Source organism: Triturus cristatus, chromosome 11 (assembly GCF_964204655.1).
Source record: "Triturus cristatus chromosome 11, aTriCri1.1, whole genome shotgun sequence".
NCBI lineage: Eukaryota > Metazoa > Chordata > Amphibia > Caudata > Salamandridae > Triturus > Triturus cristatus.
Window position 1 is genome coordinate 458,330,561 of NC_140594.1, and position 22,011 is coordinate 458,352,571.

The following is a 22,011-nucleotide window of genomic DNA, read 5'->3' on the forward strand; positions in this document are numbered from 1 at the left end:
ATGGTGTTTCTTTCTAAATAAATTTTTTAGTTTTACCAGTTGTATTCAATCAAGATGGCTTCTGTTGTGCCATACGTTTGTCATAAGTAAGACTGCAAGTACTCTAGTTGTTCTTTAGAACACTCTGGAAGGCTGCAGTAGAACACACAGGAATCAACTGATAGGCTTGCTCCTGTTGGAAGTACATGTTTTACTGAGAATGTCAGACTTCATTCACATATGGCTGAGAAACATAATGTGATTTTACAGAAAATATGCTCTCAAATTAGGTTCTTGTGCACCTTCAATAACCGCAGTGTAAAATCACCTTAAACACACAACAGTTTCTAAAATCAATATGATACCATCAACAGATGATTTCACCTTTTTGTGATGCTCAAAATCTGCGATTCACTACAATGCATTTCAACGGGGTTTTATATATAGATATAGATAAATATAAATATAGATATATATTCACACACAAAAAGGTTAATTAATGTTATGGTTAGGTGAATATGTTGGATACATCATTAATGTTTTGAACAAAAAAAACAAAGAAATTCACCATTCATAGATCCCTCACCATTCACTACGTATAACTCCACATATTACATCACTCATGGCATGTTCTGTGACATCATTTATGACATCACTCATGACATCTCAAATGACATCATTGATGACATCACTGATAAAGGGGAGGTGGCACTGCATGTAAAATACAAGTACCACCAAGGATCATAAAAGTAAGCATAACAACACACTAGGACCAGCAAATCATTATACATCAAAACCATACAGATCACAGATTCAAAGGTGTAAGCATTGTACAATAGGGGGATTGATCAACTACAAGGCTGTCGACCAGTACCCTCTTCTGCTATACAGATAAACTTGTGCAAATTAGCAATACAATACACAGGAATCACAATAAGACCAACAGATCATTATATAAACCGTCATACATATCAAAACATCACATATGCCAACATTTGTACAATAGTGTCAGATTAATCGCATGCAAAGCGTCTTGCTAATCCCCCTCTTCTGTTATACAAATAGACGTGCATATTAGCACTAAAGTGCAAATTCTTCATAAGTTCCTCATATAAGCCCAGACTAGTGATCCTTTTAAACTCTAGGAACATCTGTGAAATTGCAGCAGTCAGCTTAACAATAAAGTGCAAAATGTTCATATGGGCTCCAACTACCAGACCATTAAAATCTAAAATATGTACAAAAGTAGCAGTATTCAAAACACCTTTAACATTATGTAAATATCATTAGCTATATGCCAGATCCAAGCCAACAAAATGAATCTCAAGATATAATGTACCACAGTTCTAGTATTGTCTGTGCTGAGAATCCTGTAAGCATCAAAAAACCTACTCCAGATAAGCATTATCCACTTTGCTCTTTGGCATCCATAAGCCCGCCAAAAATTATATATATATATATATATATATATATATATATATATATATATATATATATATAAACCACAATTGTGCCTCCATTCAGGAACACCATCAGAGCACTCAAAAGCTTTGCAAAAACATTTATTTCATCCCGCATGACGCGTTTCAGCCGCCAGGCCTTTATCAAATGCTGTTGAGTGAAACAAATCAGTAGCATTGAAAGTGTTTATATAGTTCATTTCGCTCTCCCTCCATAGTGGCAAGCAAGGAAGGACTGCACTTTCACATAGTCCATTCATTATAGCACACCGCCATCATTGAGTGTATGTAAATTGCATTACAGTCCCATAGTGGTATCTTTGAATTCCATAATAAACACACTTTTAAGTAAACTTCCATTGTCGTAATGGGAAAAATCTCCATACCTCGCAGATTGCACTGTGTCTATGCCATTATTTGTTATATTCCAGGAGCATATATATATACACACACATATATTGGCCAAGTCACCATTGCAGTGTGCCTTTTAAACTCACATGCTTGGGTGCTTAATATATGTCAACTACAGATTGAGAATAGACGATTCTACAGTGAACAATTTTGCAATATCTGTTATCACTGCATATGTAAAGAGGCATTTTAATAACTCTATTGCTGGAGGACATTGACTTGCCTTCTATGCCTTCAGATAGGCAGTTGTCCCTGTCTGTCGATTCTCGGCTCAAAGAAATCACTTTGTGGTTGTTAGTCCAAAACCTCTGTAACTTCACCTTTTCTTCAGGAACATTTCAAACTGATGCCAGTCAAGGATCCAAGAGGTAATGGGCACCTCATGGGGATCAGAACTCACTCCAGCAGAGGCCAGCAGCAGGACACCGGCAGGTCTATCTGGAGCTGGTCAACTGGGCAGTTGCAGGCAGTCCCCTGGAAGCTTGTTGTGTCCCTGTAGCTGATTGAGGATGTCAGCCAACTGACCCTTGGAGTAACTCAGGGCAGCGTGGGTTAATGCCAAGTAGGTCCTGTTGATTTACCACTGGTTGATTTGAAACTTCATTTTGAATTGAATTGCTAACTAAGGATGTTTGTTTTGTTGTTAATTATAGGAGAAGGTGCCATAGAATATCAACTTCCTCTTCCTACCCTGAATGCTCCTCCCTGTTCTCTGTTGAGCCCTTAGCCATTTTGGATTTTGATTTAGAGGGAAAACATCACTCACCTTTTTTCTGCAATCTCTACTACATAATTCACCTGTACAATTTTTTTTATTTTTGGGGGGAAAATAATGTAAGTTTAATGCAGAACTTTACAAAATGTTTGAGGTTTGAGAGAGGACAAGCACCACATTCCTTTCCAGTTTTTGATTTTTGTTCATGTTGCTTGTTTGTTGCTGGATGACCTGGACCTTGGACTAGAATGTGCAGTACAGGCCTTTTTGGGATTAAGGGATAACAGTGTAAAGGCAATAAGCATTTTGGAATGGTGGAGGCATGCAATTATATATATTTCCTCTGGTTCCTTATTGTTTCATTCAGAAAGTTTATTATATACCGGAGTTTCATTGTTTGGGGCTTAATCTGTTGGTTGTCTTTTAAAATGCTGTTTACATTCTCAGTGCTGCAGTGCTCCAAGTATTTTGGGGCCTGTGATGTATAGGTCCCTGGATTAACCCAGGCACACTTTGGGTGTATATTTATGCATTCCTTTCCCTGTAACACTTACTTTGTTTGTTGGTGGTGGGGAATGGGAATGTAATCCAGGGCAGGCAGTCATGCTCACTTTATCCTCCAAGCTGCTGCAGGGATTCTGCACTTACACAGAACTATGCGCAGGAAAATGGGACCTTGGTGTATAGGGGCTAGGCCTTCCCACCATCTTAGTGTCCACGAACCCAGGACCGACTAGCTGTATTGTCTCATTCGCTCTCCTACTCACAAATGGAGAAACCAATGATTAGACAGCCCAGAACACAACAATCTCGTATCTCTCAGGAATCGCGGTAAGAAGACACACCTTTTCGCTCACATTTTCGTACTTGTCCACAATAAGATCTGACAGAAACACGAAATTCATCTAAAATGTTTACTTTAACTAACGTGCTCTAAAATGCAGTATAAGAGCCACCACCACCAGCACAATGCATAATACCAATACAGTTACCAAATGCAGCAAGGCCATATATCATGAAGGGAGATATAATTTTATAAAGACAGTGGATAAAGGACTATAAGGCCTAACCCCTATCCCCTTGGTAAGCAAAATTATTAGTATATAATAGAAGATCCCTGGGCTTTGTCAGCAGACCCCATACCTCAGGACATAGATTGTATTTCTACATCACAAGTGCGCATTGCTCTTCTCCCTGGAAAGGTCCCTCTCCAAGTGTCTGTTACCTAAACATGCATCTTGATAATATCGAAGTATGAGTCTCCAGCAAAAACAGCTGCATTAGTATGTTTTGTCTAAGTGCTAGGTCCTGACCAGAACAGAATAACAAGAGTCGGTGTTTATCGACCTTGCTCGCTATGTTCGAGCTAAACTCCAGGATCAGGCAGATAACGAGCACAGCAGAGAGTTCTCATGTGAAAAGCATAAACAGAATCGTGCAAAATAAAGACATGCAGTGTTGTGTGCAAAAGCAGCATTATGGCTACCGGGCGCATGCTAACTTAAAGATGTCGATAATATCTCTAGTAACCATGTGACACCTCCCCCTTGGCCATGTCGTAGTGCATAGACAAACAGGTTCCAAAGATAAGCAGAGCCAAATTGCATTATGTTTCATTGGAAATACAGCCAATCAACAAAATGGGCAAATTGAAAAAATATATATATCTATACGTACTTCAGTCAAACAAATCCAAAAGGTTACTTGCGCCGTGGAATGCAAGGCTCTCCAAAAAGGCATCATTGTCATTATGAAAAAAGAGGGATGCCATCCAATTGAGCAGAGCAAAGGAACATTCATGTTCTTCATAATCCAATGCATCCAGCCGCAGAAAAGGGCAAATTGCGTGATATTCGATAAAACTCTCCTGCAAGAGGCACTGGGCTGCCTCACAGTTATGCCAACATGCCAACACTCCAAGTGCAGCCGCACACATCATATGGGCGTCCCCAGAACAGTCCTGGTCATGGGCCAGCAAGGGGCACACCAACAGATCATAATCTGGGTCAGCGCCTGATGTTGTGGAGAGGCAGATATCCAAGGCCCAGTAGAACAGGCACCGTCAACAGTAAAACACTGGTTGCACGCAAGTGAAATAAGCAAGCAAAAGGTAAGCCTGTAACTCACGCTCAGTGTTGCCAATGGCAATCATCCAACGAGTTGCTGCATTCGTTCATTTTAAAGTCGCAATAGGCCTGGTCTGTGGAGAACCACAGGATGGACATCCACTGCGTAACAGGAGCAGAAGTACCAGCACTCCACACGCCAATAACAGGATAAGGGGAAAACCACCAAAGGCGCTGGAAAAAATGGAATGTATATAGGCCGGTATCACTCCAAAAATAGTCTAAAACGATTAAACAAGGCCAGAGCCTACAAGTTAAAAAAAATGTGCAAGGCCTTCAGTATCAGACACATTCAAGATTTGGTGAATCAGTTACCCAAAATGTAGTGACTGAATTTCACTGGACGTTCTAGCCACCTGCAATTTGAAGGTCTCTCGAGCCGAAGTGAGAGTGACTTCTCGTTGATGCAATAGCTCTTTGAGTCTGCTTAGTTTATTGAAGTCTGTTTTCAAAGTGGGAATGGAAGGCCACCGTGAGCTATCTACACTCCCATGTGGGGAAGGAAAAAGAACATTGCTGCAACATGTAATTCTTTTAGAAGCCGTAACTATATACGGAATCCCTGCTGGTAACCCGTAGCGGTTGTGGTTATTTAAGAGAAGATAACTACAGTTAGAAATCAATATTAGTGTAGGAATTCTGGAGGGAACAGGTGTTCCTTTTAGAAAACAGGCTAAGTTAGGCACTGATATGTTGCAAGCGCCGTGCAATTGAACTTGTGCACAAACTAAAGTTTGTCCCACTGTAGAATCACATTCCTCCCCTGTCAGGAAAACCTCTTTGTCATCACGCAAACAGTGAAACGTAAATGGTAAAGACCAGATTTCATGCAGAAAAGTACTACCCAGGGGTTCAAACCTACAGATAGGAAAATGTTTCAATATGTAAAAGGTGTATGTGGAATCTCTCATTGACATACGCTTTTGTTTATCGGTCAAATTATATGGTAAAAACAGGGTAGTTGTATTCAAAACATCTCAAGGCACTTTCCCACTTTTCAATGTTTGCAAAGTCTGGCCGAATTGCATTACGGAATGCAACTGTTCTGACCATGATACAAAACAGATACATCATTCTGTGCAATGTCAATAACAGATGAAACAATATTGTCTAAAGTGTAAGTACGAGAAGACAGAGTAAGTATGCTGTTGTCAACTACATCCAAAACTTTAAGCAGGTTGATTTGGGGTAATCTGAAAGTAGCCTACGCTTGAGACAGCTTCCAGTTTTCATTATATGCTGCATATGCAAAACGTCTCAGACAAGGAGACCGGGGTCCTCACAGGAAATCTGCCAAATCAATGTCAGCATTTAAACGTGAGAGATGTTGTTTCACAGATGATAACGATGACTGTCCAAACCACTGTTGACACAATTTACCCACAGAATATGTAGTAACTGTATGTGACTGTGGAAAGAGAGGGTTAGGTCTACTGAGCATAAACCCCCTGTTGAATTTGAAAAACGCAACTGGCAAGCATTAGTACTGAGTGGCCAAATAAACCATCCCAATGGTGCAATACTGGTTGAATTTAATGTACCATTCTGGACCATATTTTGTAAATGCTCCAGAGTATAATTTATATATCGTTGCATATCGTCAGAAGTGGCTAAGGAAGGAAACGATGGAAAATTCAAAGTCTTAGCTGTAGCTAAACCAAAACATGAAGTTTGTTGCACTGTCTGATTAAAAAATAAAAGCGGTGACAGTATCAAACATGTATGATGTAATTATTCAGTTCCCTGCACCTGCCAAAACTTGGTACCCCAAATCGATTTCAAATGATTTGTGTCTTTCCAATAATCATAACCTTTCAAGGATAAATCGGTTATGAAATTTGAAGAATATACCAATTTAGTATGGGGCAGCATGAATTTCGTGTGTGTTTGTGCAGTCAATTTATAATAATAGGATCTCAGGTCTGACAGATTATACCCCGCAAAGTACACAAACTTATTTTTCTGTGTCTGCGAACTACCGTGAAATGGGACAGGACAATGTTCCTATTGTGTATAATTAACCTGTTTATGCACTGTGTTTGATTTATGTAAAAAATGATGACCATAGTTTTGGAAACAGAATAAATCAGCATAATTTGCAGAATTTAAATACAAATCCTCAGTTTCAAAAGTAGTGTATTATTTTAAATCAGAAAATTAGGAATGTACTGCATTATCATCCCACTCGTTGGAATGCAGTCTAGGTTTGATGACATCACCTAATAAAACACGTAAGATGTTTGGCATTCTAATCGTCTCTGTCGGGCCGTATATTTTGTATTGAACCTTATCCCAAACTATGCCATCTACTACTGGCACAGCAGAAATGTTAAAGTGGGATTGATCCCTTTTCACTATATGAGATGAGGTGAGTGGGGCCAAAACACCATCGACCAAATGTACATCAGAGCGTTTAGGTAAGAAATGACCATTAATCAAAAGGAAAAAACTGTGACAAATCCAATCCACATGAAAAGAAATACCATTGTAAGCACTATCCAAATGTAGGTCCAAGGAGGAACCAAATAAGTTTTGCGAAACCAGGAAAAGGAAATGTAGAATCGACTGGGGGGTTCCTCCGTAGTTGAATTTGATGAAGAAGACGATGAAGGCAAAGAAAAATTGTCTCCATCCATATAATAATCCACAGTTCCAAGTCAATATAAAGGCGGATGGTCAGCATTAAAAGATGATTGGAGCGCACGTGTAGGAATGTCCACAGTAAGCTCCATTGACGGTGAGTCAACATGTTGAGGTGTAGCCATCGTAGAGGAGAACAAAACAGGCAGCAAGTCAATTGAGGTTTCTACTTCACGGTCGCTGTCGTTGAAGACGTCACAGGAAGAGATACATCTCTCCTTGGGACGGCTGTGAGCATACTATTTAGTATCGGCCAAATGGTGCAACTTGACATGTTCAATGGAAATGTAGCGAATCTCCTTGTGTCCAGGTAGTGGAGGCAAAATCACAGTACGAGTGCCCTTCAATCCATGAACAGGGACTGGCGTACGGTAAGAGGGACCAAATTCTTTTTTGTTCTCTATCTTTTCCCGGACCAGATCTCCAACTTTAGGTGCCACCCTGTGACCGGGATCACCACCGCTGTGTCTTCGGATGAGTGCAACTCAGCTCTAGCAAGAGGGTCTCGAGTCTTTTGTAGATCCTGTAACATAGCACAATGCTTATCTACATCAAACATTGCGGCAGCCATCACAACGTCTAGACCATCAAGGTCTGGCAAAAACATTTTGATGCCAAAGAGCATTTCGTATGGGGTCCTCCCACCCAGTTATCTTCGTGGGAGATTAGTAAGTGCACCTTGAACCCCATATAAATGAGTTAGCCAACCCCTGCCAGTACCTAAGACTCTAGATGTTAAAGATTGCTTTAAGTCATGGTTCATTCGTTCCACTATTGAATTGCCCTCAGCCATGTATGGCGATGAAAATTGCAATAGCACCCCCAGCAACCTCATAGCATCCTTGTAAGTCATAGAGGTGAACTCTGGACCCTGGTCATAATGGAAGGTGTCACAAGCAAATGTTCCGATAAAGACACGCAAATCTCTAATGACATTTTGAGCATCAGCACTACGTTGCGCCCAAACCCAAAGGAATCTAGTGCACAAATCCACTGCAACCAAAATATGTTATAGGCAGTGTCAGACATCAAAGTATCACGGTGATCAAGATAAATACATCCAAATTGTTGATTTGAGATGTATTGCTGTGTGTGAGGTGGACGTGCAACCGTGGATGGTTTATTCTGCTTACAAATATCACAAAAAAGTACACAACTACGTGTCTGTCTATACAGACCATGCCACCAATATCGCTGTTGTTAAAAGAGACACTGTCGCTGAAACTCCAGCATGAGCAGAAGCCATGGCTTCATGCTCGGCAATGATCAAAGGAAGCCTGAGGTCCTCATTGGGAATCAGCCGATCCCCAATGGACGGTATAGAAGCAAAGGGAACTTGCTCCGGTGATAAATGATAAGAATACTTAGAAGGGAACCCTTGTGGGAATGCCGTCCCATCCCTCGTAGCAGCTATATCTGCCAGAATTTCCTTATCAATTTTAGTCATGGACCTTGTAACTGCTGCTACTGAACATGTGGCAACTGCAGATTTGGCTGCTTCGTCAACCAAAGAATTGCCAACAGCATGTGCTCCCACACACTGATGGCCCAGAGTATGAACAACATGTGTGAGTGGCAGACTCTCCTTAAGAGCTACCATGCCACTCGAACCCAAAGCATTTTATGCTTAACTGCGCTACCTTTATAGTCTTGATAATCATTTTGAGACCAAAAGAACAGAGTGTCATTAAAGGACTGTACATAATTGAAAGAATTGTACACTATACTTGTAGGTACATCTGGATCAGCGAATTCAAGAGCAAATACTAAAGCCCGCAGCTCAGCCAACTGAGCTCTGCAGTCTCCAAGAGAATCTGTGTGAACTTAGGAAGACTTAAACACACCGTCCACCATAGATCCCGCCACAATAGCACAGGGGGCTGAGTAAGCATGTTTGGAACCAACGGTCATTTGTGCAAATCCGTCGGTATAAACTATACATTTGTATTGGTCAAGAGGAAGCAAAAACTGCAGTGCGGGATGAACCTGATTGTACTGTAAAAATTCCTGCATCTGCAAGGATGGTTAAAAGCTAAAAGTGACATCAGCCGATGTCAAAGAACTTGCAATCTGAATCCAACGCAGGTGTAAGGCTTTAGAATTCGATACACTCGCCTTTGTGACCACTTTAGAGCAGGCACAGGCGATACCATAAGAATGCGTTTACCCTGAGCCAATGAGCATTCCTTAAGGATCGTCATCTGTACTGCTGGGAGAGTTTTATCAACTGGTGAAAAACGCATCTCTGCTGAGGTGTACAAATGCGATTTGTAGGCAATGGGGACCGTATCACCCTCGTTGAAAGTTAGGTGAGTCAATCCCACTGTACCCGGTACAATCTGTATGACTAAGTTAGTTGTGTTGTCACGAGTTAACAAGAAGTTGGTTGCAAGCAGATCAGACTGCAAGGACCGTAGAATTTCTGTATGTTCCGGAAGCCAGCTGGAAGATGAAAAAGAAGGTTGTATCAACACGGAAAGCGATTTGATATGCTGGGCATAATCAAGATTGTATGTCCTCCTAAAATAAAAAAAATTCAGCAAAGATTGCAACTTCTTAAGAGTAAAAGGAGGCTGCAATTGAGCAAATATTTCCAGAAAGTGGGGGGCTAACCCCCTCTCTTCATTGTTGAGTTTGTAACCCAAAAAGAGAAAGGGCAAATAGGTGATGTGCGAGTTAGCAAAATTAAATTTGTACCCTGAGTCTGCAAAGGACAAGATGAGGCAGTAACGCGAATCCGATGCAGCATCAATTCGTCGTCAGTCAAATAAATGTCGTCGACATAAGAGAAAGCATCAGGATCTATGTCATGTAAAAGTGACACAACACGCGCAGCAAACACACCAGGGCTATTCATATAACACATAGGTAATCTTTCTAAATCTTTTCTGATTGCCGACTACTGTAATTGTGGTCCAGTTACGGCTCTAAGGAGCCAAATTGTGACTATAAAATCCACTGGAAATGTCTAAAGTTGTTTTATACTTTTTACGGACAATATTGTTTATTAACGCAGAGCTGTGAGTGTTTTGTACGGCAAACGTGCGAACATGACTGTTCAAATTTCAATAATCCAAAACCATGCAAGATGAACCATCCGGTTTTGATATCAGAAAGAGATGATTATTCATTGACGAAACACTAAGTTCAATTACACCCTGATATTCCAACTGGGCCAAAAAGTCAAAAAGTCACTAACAGACGATTTCACCTCGTGTTTGATCGGATACTGCGCCTGAGGCTGCGGCATTGAATGCAAAGGAATTTCATGTGCCAAAGAATCTCTATCCCAGCCCACCTGATTGCAATACACTGCCGGCGCTAGGGCCAAAGCCCCTTCTGATGCATACACCTGCTTAGTCTCCTCTGGGACATAACACAAAAAAACTCGGGAGTATCACATCTTCACCTCAAGAAGAAGCTAAAACAAATGGAGGAAGCCAATCCACCTCTGCCAACAAAATGTCATAAGATGAGGTAAGGTTATCCCAAAAGATACCCTTAATTGTTCAATTTGGAGGACTATCTCATAAAGTCTATCAGGGGGTGAAACTTGTGTATCAGCTGTTTCCACTATAATGAATGTGTAAGTTGCTCTCACCTCCAGACAAGTATGGAAAACCTCTTGTACTACGGTAACTTCCGCCACGCTGTCAAGGAGGGTCACAGCCAATCTCCAATCCAGGAGCAGGGTTCTCACCGTCCGAGGCATACTTCGCAATTAAAGTGACAACGTTTTTCTTCTGAAACGGTGCACGATATGGCAGTTGTCCCACCGGTTTGGCTTTTATGTCAAACTGGTGCGGCGGGTAACGTCATTGATGCCTGGTCTCGCCTTTTCTACGATTCTGACGTTCCCCTCCACCGGACTGTTGATCTGACGAGTCATGCAAGGAATGATGAGAACGGGGATCAGGAACTTGAAATCTCTCGGGCGCCTTAAGCTTAGAGCGGTCACGCATATCATACCTACGCTCTGAAGCATCAGGGGTCGGTGAACCAGCACCCAAACCTGGCATTTGTTGTTGTGTTTGTTGCTGTTGTTTATTCTTGTTCCAATTCCTTTTAGGAAAGAAAGGAAGCCCCTCCTTCCCAGGAGGGGGTTTATTCTGTGGCTGAGGAATAGGTTTCTTACCCAAATGTTTTCGCCCTAACGCTTTGAACAACATGTGTGAGTGGCAGACTCTCCTTAAGAGCTACCATGCCACTCGAACCCAAAGCATTTTATGCTTAACTGCGCTACCTTTAGAGTCTTGATAATCATTTTGAGACCAAAAGAACAGAGTGTCATTAAAGGACTGTACATAATTGAAAGAATTGTACACTATACTTGTAGGTACATCTGGATCAGCGAATTCAAGAGCCAATACTAAAGCCCGCAGCTCAGCCAACTGAGCTCTGCAGTCTCCAAGAGAATCTGTGTGAACTTAGGAAGACTTAAACACACCGTCCACCATAGATCCCGCCACAATAGCACAGGGGGCTGAGTAAGCATGTTTGGAACCAACGGTCATTTGTGCAAATCCGTCGGTATAAACTATACATTTGTATTGGTCAAGAGGAAGCAAAAACTGCAGTGCGGGATGAACCTGATTGTACTGTAAAAATTCCTGCATCTGCAAGGATGGTTAAAAGCTAAAAGTGACATCAGCCGATGTCAAAGAACTTGCAATCTGAATCCAACGCAGGTGTAAGGCTTTAGAATTCGATACACTCGCCTTTGTGACCACTTTAGAGCAGGCACAGGCGATACCATAAGAATGCGTTTACCCTGAGCCAATGAGCATTCCTTAAGGATCGTCATCTGTACTGCTGGGAGAGTTTTATCAACTGGTGAAAAACGCATCTCTGCTGAGGTGTACAAATGCGATTTGTAGGCAATGGGGACCGTATCACCCTCGTTGAAAGTTAGGTGAGTCAATCCCACTGTACCCGGTACAATCTGTATGACTAAGTTAGTTGTGTTGTCACGAGTTAACAAGAAGTTGGTTGCAAGCAGATCAGACTGCAAGGACCGTAGAATTTCTGTATGTTCCGGAAGCCAGCTGGAAGATGAAAAAGAAGGTTGTATCAACACGGAAAGCGATTTGATATGCTGGGCATAATCAAGATTGTATGTCCTCCTAAAATAAAAAAAATTCAGCAAAGATTGCAACTTCTTAAGAGTAAAAGGAGGCTGCAATTGAGCAAATATTTCCAGAAAGTGGGGGGCTAACCCCCTCTCTTCATTGTTGAGTTTGTAACCCAAAAAGAGAAAGGGCAAATAGGTGATGTGCGAGTTAGCAAAATTAAATTTGTACCCTGAGTCTGCAAAGGACAAGATGAGGCAGTCAACGCGAATCCGATGCAGCATCAATTCGTCGTCAGTCAAATAAATGTCGTCGACATAAGAGAAAGCATCAGGATCTATGTCATGTAAAAGTGACACAACACGCGCAGCAAACACACCAGGGCTATTCATATAACACATAGGTAATCTTTCTAAATCTTTTCTGATTGCCGACTACTGTAATTGTGGTCCAGTTACGGCTCTAAGGAGCCAAATTGTGACTATAAAATCCACTGGAAATGTCTAAAGTTGTTTTATACTTTTTACGGACAATATTGTTTATTAACGCAGAGCTGTGAGTGTTTTGTACGGCAAACGTGCGAACATGACTGTTCAAATTTCAATAATCCAAAACCATGCAAGATGAACCATCCGGTTTTGATATCAGAAAGAGATGATTATTCATTGACGAAACACTAGGTTCAATTACACCCTGATATTACAACTGGGCCAAAAAGTCAAAAAGTCACTAACAGACGATTTCACCTCGTGTTTGATCGGATACTGCGCCTGAGGCTGCGGCATTGAATGCAAAGGAATTTCATGTGCCAAAGAATCTCTATCCCAGCCCACCTGATTGCAATACACTGCCGGCGCTAGGGCCAAAGCCCCTTCTGATGCATACACCTGCTTAGTCTCCTCTGGGACATAACACAAAAAAACTCGGGAGTATCACATCTTCACCTCAAGAAGAAGCTAAAACAAATGGAGGAAGCCAATCCACCTCTGCCAACAAAATGTCATAAGATGAGGTAAGGTTATCCCAAAAGATACCCTTAATTGTTCAATTTGGAGGACTATCTCATAAAGTCTATCAGGGGGTGAAACTTGTGTATCAGCTGTTTCCACTATAATGAATGTGTAAGTTGCTCTCACCTCCAGACAAGTATGGAAAACCTCTTGTACTACGGTAACTTCCGCCACGCTGTCAAGGAGGGTCACAGCCAATCTCCAATCCAGGAGCAGGGTTCTCACCGTCCGAGGCATACTTCGCAATTAAAGTGACAACGTTTTTCTTCTGAAACGGTGCACGATATGGCAGTTGTCCCACCGGTTTGGCTTTTATGTCAAACTGGTGCGGCGGGTAACGTCATTGATGCCTGGTCTCGCCTTTTCTACGATTCTGACGTTCCCCTCCACCGGACTGTTGATCTGACGAGTCATGCAAGGAATGATGAGAACGGGGATCAGGAACTTGAAATCTCTCGGGCGCCTTAAGCTTAGAGCGGTCACGCATATCATACCTACGCTCTGAAGCATCAGGGGTCGGTGAACCAGCACCCAAACCTGGCATTTGTTGTTGTGTTTGTTGCTGTTGTTTATTCTTGTTCCAATTCCTTTTAGGAAAGAAAGGAAGCCCCTCCTTCCCAGGAGGGGGTTTATTCTGTGGCTGAGGAATAGGTTTCTTACCCAAATGTTTTCGCCCTAACGCTTTATACACTTTAGCAATAATCTTAGGCAATTTGCATTGTTTATCAATATCTGTGACTGCCTAAAGGCACTGACTGACTTGCAAACTCACTGCATTACCTTTTATATTGGCTAGGATCATATCTGAGACTATAGGGAATACCTCCAACAGTCTCATCCCTAACTCCAGGGCAGCCTCCGCCCCATGCTCTTCCTGAACTTTTTTAAGCACTGTCAGAAGCACTGTCATAGGGGGGTGCCAAAGCATAGAGAATACAGCGCTGCAAACACCTTCCCCGGGTGGTGCAATCAGCCACATTTGCAATAAGACCTTTGGTAAACTCATTGTTAGGATTCTGTGTTTATCCAATGAAGTAGTATTGGGAAATACAGCTTCGAGTTGCTCAAACTGCTCAGCCAACCAGAATGGTAATTCATCTCTATTTTGAGGACGCTTCCCCATCACTAAATTAATCATGATTGGGCTGATTACCATTCCTCCATGACCTGGTTGCTGAGGAGGAGCCCCAGCCGGAGCTGCCTGTACCATGCAAGACAAATATTGTATCACACTTCTATGTATATGAACTAAAGTCTCATTTAATTGACGCAGCTCTGCATGTGTAACACCATGATAATTTGGGTGTGGTGCAAAAACCTGCCAACATGGGCCATTGTGGCTCCATAGACCGATAATGGGCCTAAACGGACCCATGTAACAGGGTGAGGTAGGGCGCTATTAAACCAGATGGTGTGCTCCCACGCTGATAACAGAACTTCAAGTGACTGATATGGTCTATAATCCTGGGGAACCGTGGCTTGCTCATATTCATGAAAGAAATTATCATTCTTATCTACCGCCGAGAACTTAACCCAGGAATAAAACACCTGGAAGTGAAAAACGAATGGCTTAGCATCTAGAAAAGAGGACCCAGATTTCTTGAACTACGTTACAACCTTCGATATAATCCTGCTGCAAGAAACCTGGCTCATGGATCCTCAGCACATTGAGGGTTATACATGCTTTTTCACCTTAGCAACAAAGACTGGCAGATTTGGCCATTGCTCTGGTGGGCTGGCCACCTACGTTTCCATGACGAGGCTATCTTCAGGAACTCTCAGGGACTTGACGTCAAATGTAACAATAGCAGTCACAATTATTATCTCCCTTGAGGAAGAAGAAACGGAGGTGTGCCTAATCAACTCGTATGTCCATCCCAAACACAAAGCGAAAGATTTAAAAAACGTACTAACCAAGTGGCTAAGTACCTCACAAAGATGGAAAATCCAAAGTTTATCTTGACAGGGGACTTAAACCACTATCTCATCGGTTCAGCAGAAGAGGAGGAGGTATCTGCTCAAACTGGAATCTACGATATCCCCACACATTGTGTTTTACTGCAAGGAAAAAAGAAATGCTGCAATAGCCATTTTCTTGATGATTTAGAACATCTAAACCTTTGAGCATTAAACGGAAGATTCCCGGATGACTCACCTCCAATCGATTAATTTTAGTCTGCAACAACAAGCTCCATATTAGACTACACCATTGCAAGCCTCGCTCTGTTCCCATACATTCTAGGGTTCAGAATGGGGGTAAGGGTGATAGTGACCATCGCCCCCAGGAATTTCAACTAACAGACACTATACCTAGATTATTTAGGTCAGATGTAAACTTGGGGCCTATTTACACCTCCAATTTAAGAAGGATCAAATGTACAGCAAATAACACAAATTCTCAGGCTGAATCTGCAATTCAACTTTTCAATTTGCAAGCATCCAGCACAGAAGACCAAATTGCTTACTGGGGTCAGTTTACTGCCATACTACTAGAACAACTTGCAGATACTCTCCCTACAAAAGACAACGCTCAGAAAGCATGCGTAAAAAATAAAACTTGGAAAGGCCAAAGAATACAGCTCAAGTTCCTTAAAAAATCAATAAATTCAACGCTGCGCAGGCTGAGAAGATTCCCAGGGAATACCAGCGAACGATTATCTCTGAAGGACCAACAGAGATCGTGAGAATGAAATCTGGGCAAAACTCTTATACAACACAAATTGTAACAACAGTGCCCGTTTTTGGAAAACTGTGAATGGGATTATGCGCCCACATGATAAGGGCATTGGGTCACATGTCTCGGAAGCAAACTGGGTAAAATTTCTTACTACTCATTCCAATGACCAAATAGAAAATGCCGGAGTACAAATTATTAACAGCTGGACGCCAGAAGGACAAGCTGGAGCAAGCACAATTGAGATAAGAGATCAGGAGCTTCCAGCCACAGAAAACATACCATCAGGTGAAGCCAGCTGCTCTCTGTCACTCTTAATCAAAAAGCAGATCGCCAAAGGGAGGAAGGAAGGAGCTCCGGGACCGAACTGCATTCCACCTTCCCTGTTCAAGAGCAAAGTGTGAAGACTGGGCGGATATCCTGCAACCTTTCTTTCTGGAAGTCCGACTGCTAAATAGAATACCGGAATTTTGAAAGGGCTCGACAATAGTGCCAATCTACAAAAAAGGAGACAAGGCTGAGCCCAACAACTACCGCCTAGTAGCTCTGATAGATAATGAAGCGAAATACTTTGCCGGCATCATACTAGAGGAGCTCACATCCTGGGCTGAGGCGAATCAGGTAATACCATTGATCCAGACCGGGTTTCGCAAAATGGCCAGCACAACAACAAACATCCTCACAATTTCTCTAATAATCGACGCAACAAAAGCCTCTAAATTACCTTTACATCTATGTTATATTGACTTTAGCACTACCTTTGATAACGTAGAGAGGGGTGGACTGTGAGTAAAACTGGCGTGATGGGGTATACCACAGCCTATTTTAAATATGCTGTCGCTTCTACACACAGATACATGGGTGCAGGTGAAATTAGGCGGCGGCACTCACCTCTCCTCCAAAGTCCCTTCAACAAAAGGATTAAACAGGGTTGTGTGCTTGCCCCAACCCTGTTCAATCTATTCATGGCTGATCTTCCAAAGGGGCTTGATGTCTGCAATTCCCATTCACCCAGGATAGGAGGAAAAACATTGACCAATCTCATGTACTCAGATGACGTAGTTCTGCTCAGTCATACTTATGTCGGCCTCCAACATCTACTGATGGAAATGCAGAACTATGCAACAGAAAACAACTTAAAAATAAATCTGAGTAACACTCGGACAATGTCAATAAATAAAAAAAGAACCTACAGAGGAACTGGTTCCTGGGCGGTACCAAACTCGATCCAGCTCACGAGTACAAGTATCTAGGAGTCACATTCGACAAGGAGGGATCGTTTAGGCGTCAGAAAGAGGAAATAAGAAGGAAAGGTCTGCTAATTGCTCTAACGATGAAAAACCTTGCAAATAAATTGATGGGGCCGACTTTGACCCCGCTCCTGAAGGTAGTCCAGGCTAAACTTCTCCCCTCGGTTGCTTATGGCAGCAAGGCAATGCGGGGAAGAGACGCTAAGGATCTGGACAAGACGCAGGTCAAAGCTTATACAACTATGTTCTGCGTTCCGCCCTACACATCACCTGCTCAAATAAGGTTGGAGTTTGGTCTTTTACAACAAGTCTTAGCAAGGTATGGCGCTTACATCATCTGTTGGCATAGGATTAGAAGTGCCACTATAAACACGCTAAATTATTTGCTGTGGCACGACATACAGTACAGGGAGCTCTCCCAAGCTAGAAGCATCCTTCAGCTAGCCCTGGAATCTACCAACGGGACATTGGGATGCGCAACTCAGCTACCTTAACTTTAAAAACTAGTTTGGAAAACCATAAAACAAATTTCCTTGGTGGAGGACAAGGCAAGCTTTTCAAACATATCTCACGCCTGGATGACCCTCAACTCCTACAAATCACTTGTCCCACAATCATTCTTTAATCAGGGCTATCCTAAGGCCATAAATATGAACTTTTTAAGGCACAGATTGGGGATTTTTCTATGTGCTCAGAATCTTCCACCATGGCTGAGGACAACAGCACAGGACATGTGCAGGCTGTGTAACACCAAGAACAGCGATATTTTACACCTAATCTGCTTATGTAAGGAACTGCACCAAGTACGGCAAAAGCTTCTAAAAGAACCTCTTAAACAGAAAGACAACCGCACCAGGAGGCAAGCAGTGCTGGCCTGCTTAAACCCTGAAAATAGACAATTGAATTGCAGACTGGTAAAATTCCTCATGTTGGCTGAACAAAAAATTTCCAAAATACAAAAAATTGTGCCACAAAGCGTTGCCGCCACAGGCTGTCTTGCTGACGGGGAGAGGCCTTGGTTGGACTAAGTTAAGGATAGACCATCAGCAGCACAGGGATAATTCTTAATATAAGTAGAGACAATTTGAACAACACACTTAATACGATTTGATAAATTGGCAAGCATGGTTGGAGCAAAAAACCTGAGATGGCACTTTACAGTATCCAGCGAGCTAATGGCATTCATTACTGACTACAAATAATTCTGAAATTAAACTATAAAAAATTCTCTATCTTTGGATTTTAACTGGTTTTATTCGAAGTTTTTTTTCTTTTACAATTACAACAACTAAAAAGGCAGCAAGGGTGGATGAAATTATATTGAATGTTGTCAACATTTTATTCTGTTAAGTGTTAATATTGCAAATGGTTTTAGTTAACTATGCAAAAGTAAAGAAATACTGAGTCAAAAAATACTGGAAGCGAAAAGCAGCGTTCGCTTTAACTACAAAGATAATGTCTGCCCCCATAGTTGGGACTCCCTGATTAGTCAAATGAGCAGTCAGCGCTGCTCTTTTATGAGCAGTGACTGCTATAGCCATTATCCAGCAGAGAGGAACAGAAGGAAAACTGTAACGCAATACTGGGTAGTAAAACTGAAAAGCAAAACCTATTCAATTTCCAAGCTTCGAAAACCTATAAACTCTAATAAAGGAGGTTATTCCCTTGCACAACGGACGTCTTCGGTAATTGGTGGTAGGGTATTATGGACAAGCACAAGAACTACTCAGGGGTCTCGCGAATAAGTACCAGACCAAACATTGGCGGCACCATGTTGCAGGGATTCTGCACATACACAGAACTATGCGCAGGAAAATGGGACCTTGGTGTATAGGGGCTAAGCCTTCCCACCACCTTAGTGCCCACAAACCCAGGACAGTTTAGCTATAGTGTCTCATTTGCTCTCCTACTCACAAATGGAGACACCAATGTTTAGACACCCTAGAACACAACACTCCCATATCTCTCAGGAATCGCGGTAACAAGACACACCTTTTCGCTCACATTCTCGTACTTGTCCACAAGAAGATCTGAAAGAAACATAAAATTAGTTTAAAATGTTTATTTTAACTAACGTGCTCTAAAATGCAGTATACGAGCCACCACCAGCAGAAAAATGCATAATATCAATACAGTTAACATTGCAGCAAGGCCATATATCATGAAGGGAGATATCATTTTATAAAGACAGTAGATAAAGGACTAAAAGGCCTAACCACCCTCCCCTTGGTAAGCAAAATTATTATTATATAATAGAAGATCTCTGGGCTTTGTCAGCAGACCCCATACCTCAGGATATAGATAGTATTTCTACATCACAGGTGCGCATTGCTCTTCTCCCTGGAAAGGTCTCTCCCCAAGTGTCTGTTACCTAAACATGCATCTTGATAATATCGAAGTATGAGTCTCCAGCAAAAACAGCTGCGTTATTATGTTTTGTCTAAGTGATTGGGCCTGACCAGAACAGAATAACAAGAGTCAGTGTTTATCGACCTTGCTCGCTATGTTCAAGCTAAACTCCAGGAACAGGCACAGAACGAGCATAAACAGAATCATGCAAAAAAAAGACAAGCAGTGTTGTGTGCAAAAACAGCATCATGGCTACAGGGCTCATGCTAACTTAAAGATGTCAATAATATCTCTAGTAACCACGTGAAAACGCCTCCTTCTTCCTTCTAAAAGTGCCAGTCCACAATTTTGTGTGTGTTTCAGGCGTCCATTTTGCCTTTGTTCTCCATGCCTCTTCCTTTTTTGCCATGTGCTCATTCACAGTTTTGTGAAACCAGTGTATGTGTCTGATCATTGATTATTTGCCAGTTTTACCCCTTTTAGAAGTGTTCTCAAGAAATAGCCCTTTGGGAGTGGAGCTTTCTTTTGTTTTTGCTCATTTTGTCCTTTTTCTATATATGCTTCTAGAATTATGGGCCTGATTTAAATATTGGGATTGAATAAGGGACAAACCCAATATACCCTTGAGGGCTTGGGCAGATAAATTCAGAAGGGTAAACTTGCCAACAAGGGATTTTATTTGAAATAAAAAAATTATTTGAAAGTTTCAAAGAGCTTAATTTATGAATGTGTTGAAATGAATTAACACCACAGTGAAATCAATCAACTTATCTAATCATCAGTCATTAACAACAACACACAAGGGTATTTTATCTGTGATTTAAACACAATGATCTTTATATATTCATCAAGGATAAAAAGGAGTACAGATGGAACAAAAGTTTGAGCAATGTTTCATGAAAGCAGGGAACGATATTAAGTCCACATTTCATCAAGAAAACATCTATTCCAACTTAGTTTGAACAGAGACAAAACTCATTGTTGAGAAGATAGTCTACTGTGCATAACAAATATACTGGAAGTAGATGGTATAGTCGACGTTTCGGTCTTGGGTGGTGTCAATCCGTCAGACCATCTTCAGGACAATAATTGCATAAACAAGACTCCTAAATGAACATAATACAAACAGTTACATCCATGTAAACATAATTTGTGCTGTCAGACTTAAGTACATAATCTAAAACATAAAATCCAACCCGTGTGTGAGAGATGGAACTATAAATGTTATCATCTAGCAAATCTGAGCTATGTCCAACACCTATTGTTGGCAAAGCAGTTATTATTGATTTATATTAAAAGGTTACATTTTGAAACGGAGAATTTCATTGAAGAAATAGAATGTGCTTACTTTTTGAATCTTTTTAGTGTTCTCACGCAACTTTGATTAAAATCGTGAAAATATTTTCAGTGGTACTGCAATAGAGGAAGACGAAAACTTAGCATGTACTTACAAAGTTTCATTATTATTTCAAAGAAAAAACAAATTTGTATCCTACCAGGTAGTCTTTGACAATTTTGACTGCCAATTTGTTTATAAATGGGAGTTAATCCTCCTGTAGTTTCGCAGCTGTGTAATAAAGCGAAAAGAAAATATTATACAGTGTCTATCCTCTATGTTAATTGTTCTAATCATAGCTGCACTGTTTATCACCAAAGTCTGAGTTTAGCTTGCGGTCACGATTCACTTGTTGTGCCTCTAGTATCTAACCATACACATTAATGTGCAGTGTTATGGTAGATATATTTTTGTTTTTGGGAATGTTAACTAAATCTGAAGAAAATCTACAAACCGTGTGTTTACATTGATAGTTTTGAGCCCAGAAAAACAATGTTAATACCGCAACCTGAGCATTAATCTAAATATAAGTCTATTGCTGGTCATAGTGTAATATGGACCATCAATGCTAGAGTCATCACTGCATAATTGTTTATTTTAAAATGGAGCCAACATTCCCGAGACTGAATTGAAGCGTCATTCGCTTATGTAAAGGGACAGCCTGTGAGGGTCAACCAATTGAATTAAACGGCACGCTCGGTTGAAAATGTTCTGGCTAATCCTGGCATTCAAACAAACAAGCTAGGGGTCATAGAGTTAATTTAGCTCGTGCAGCAACATCAGTTGATCCGAATCACACAGAAACTTGCGAACAAGGCAGGGGCCAAAGTCTACTTACATTTCTGACGTCTGTATCAAAGTACGTATAGGGGTCCGTCCGAGTCCAAAAAGCCTAATTTTACTCGCCGCAATCGGTTGCTTATAAAGGCTGACCGTAGCTAAAACGGGGAAGTTAGTGCAGCTGAGGCCGGAAACGCATCAATGGTTTTGGC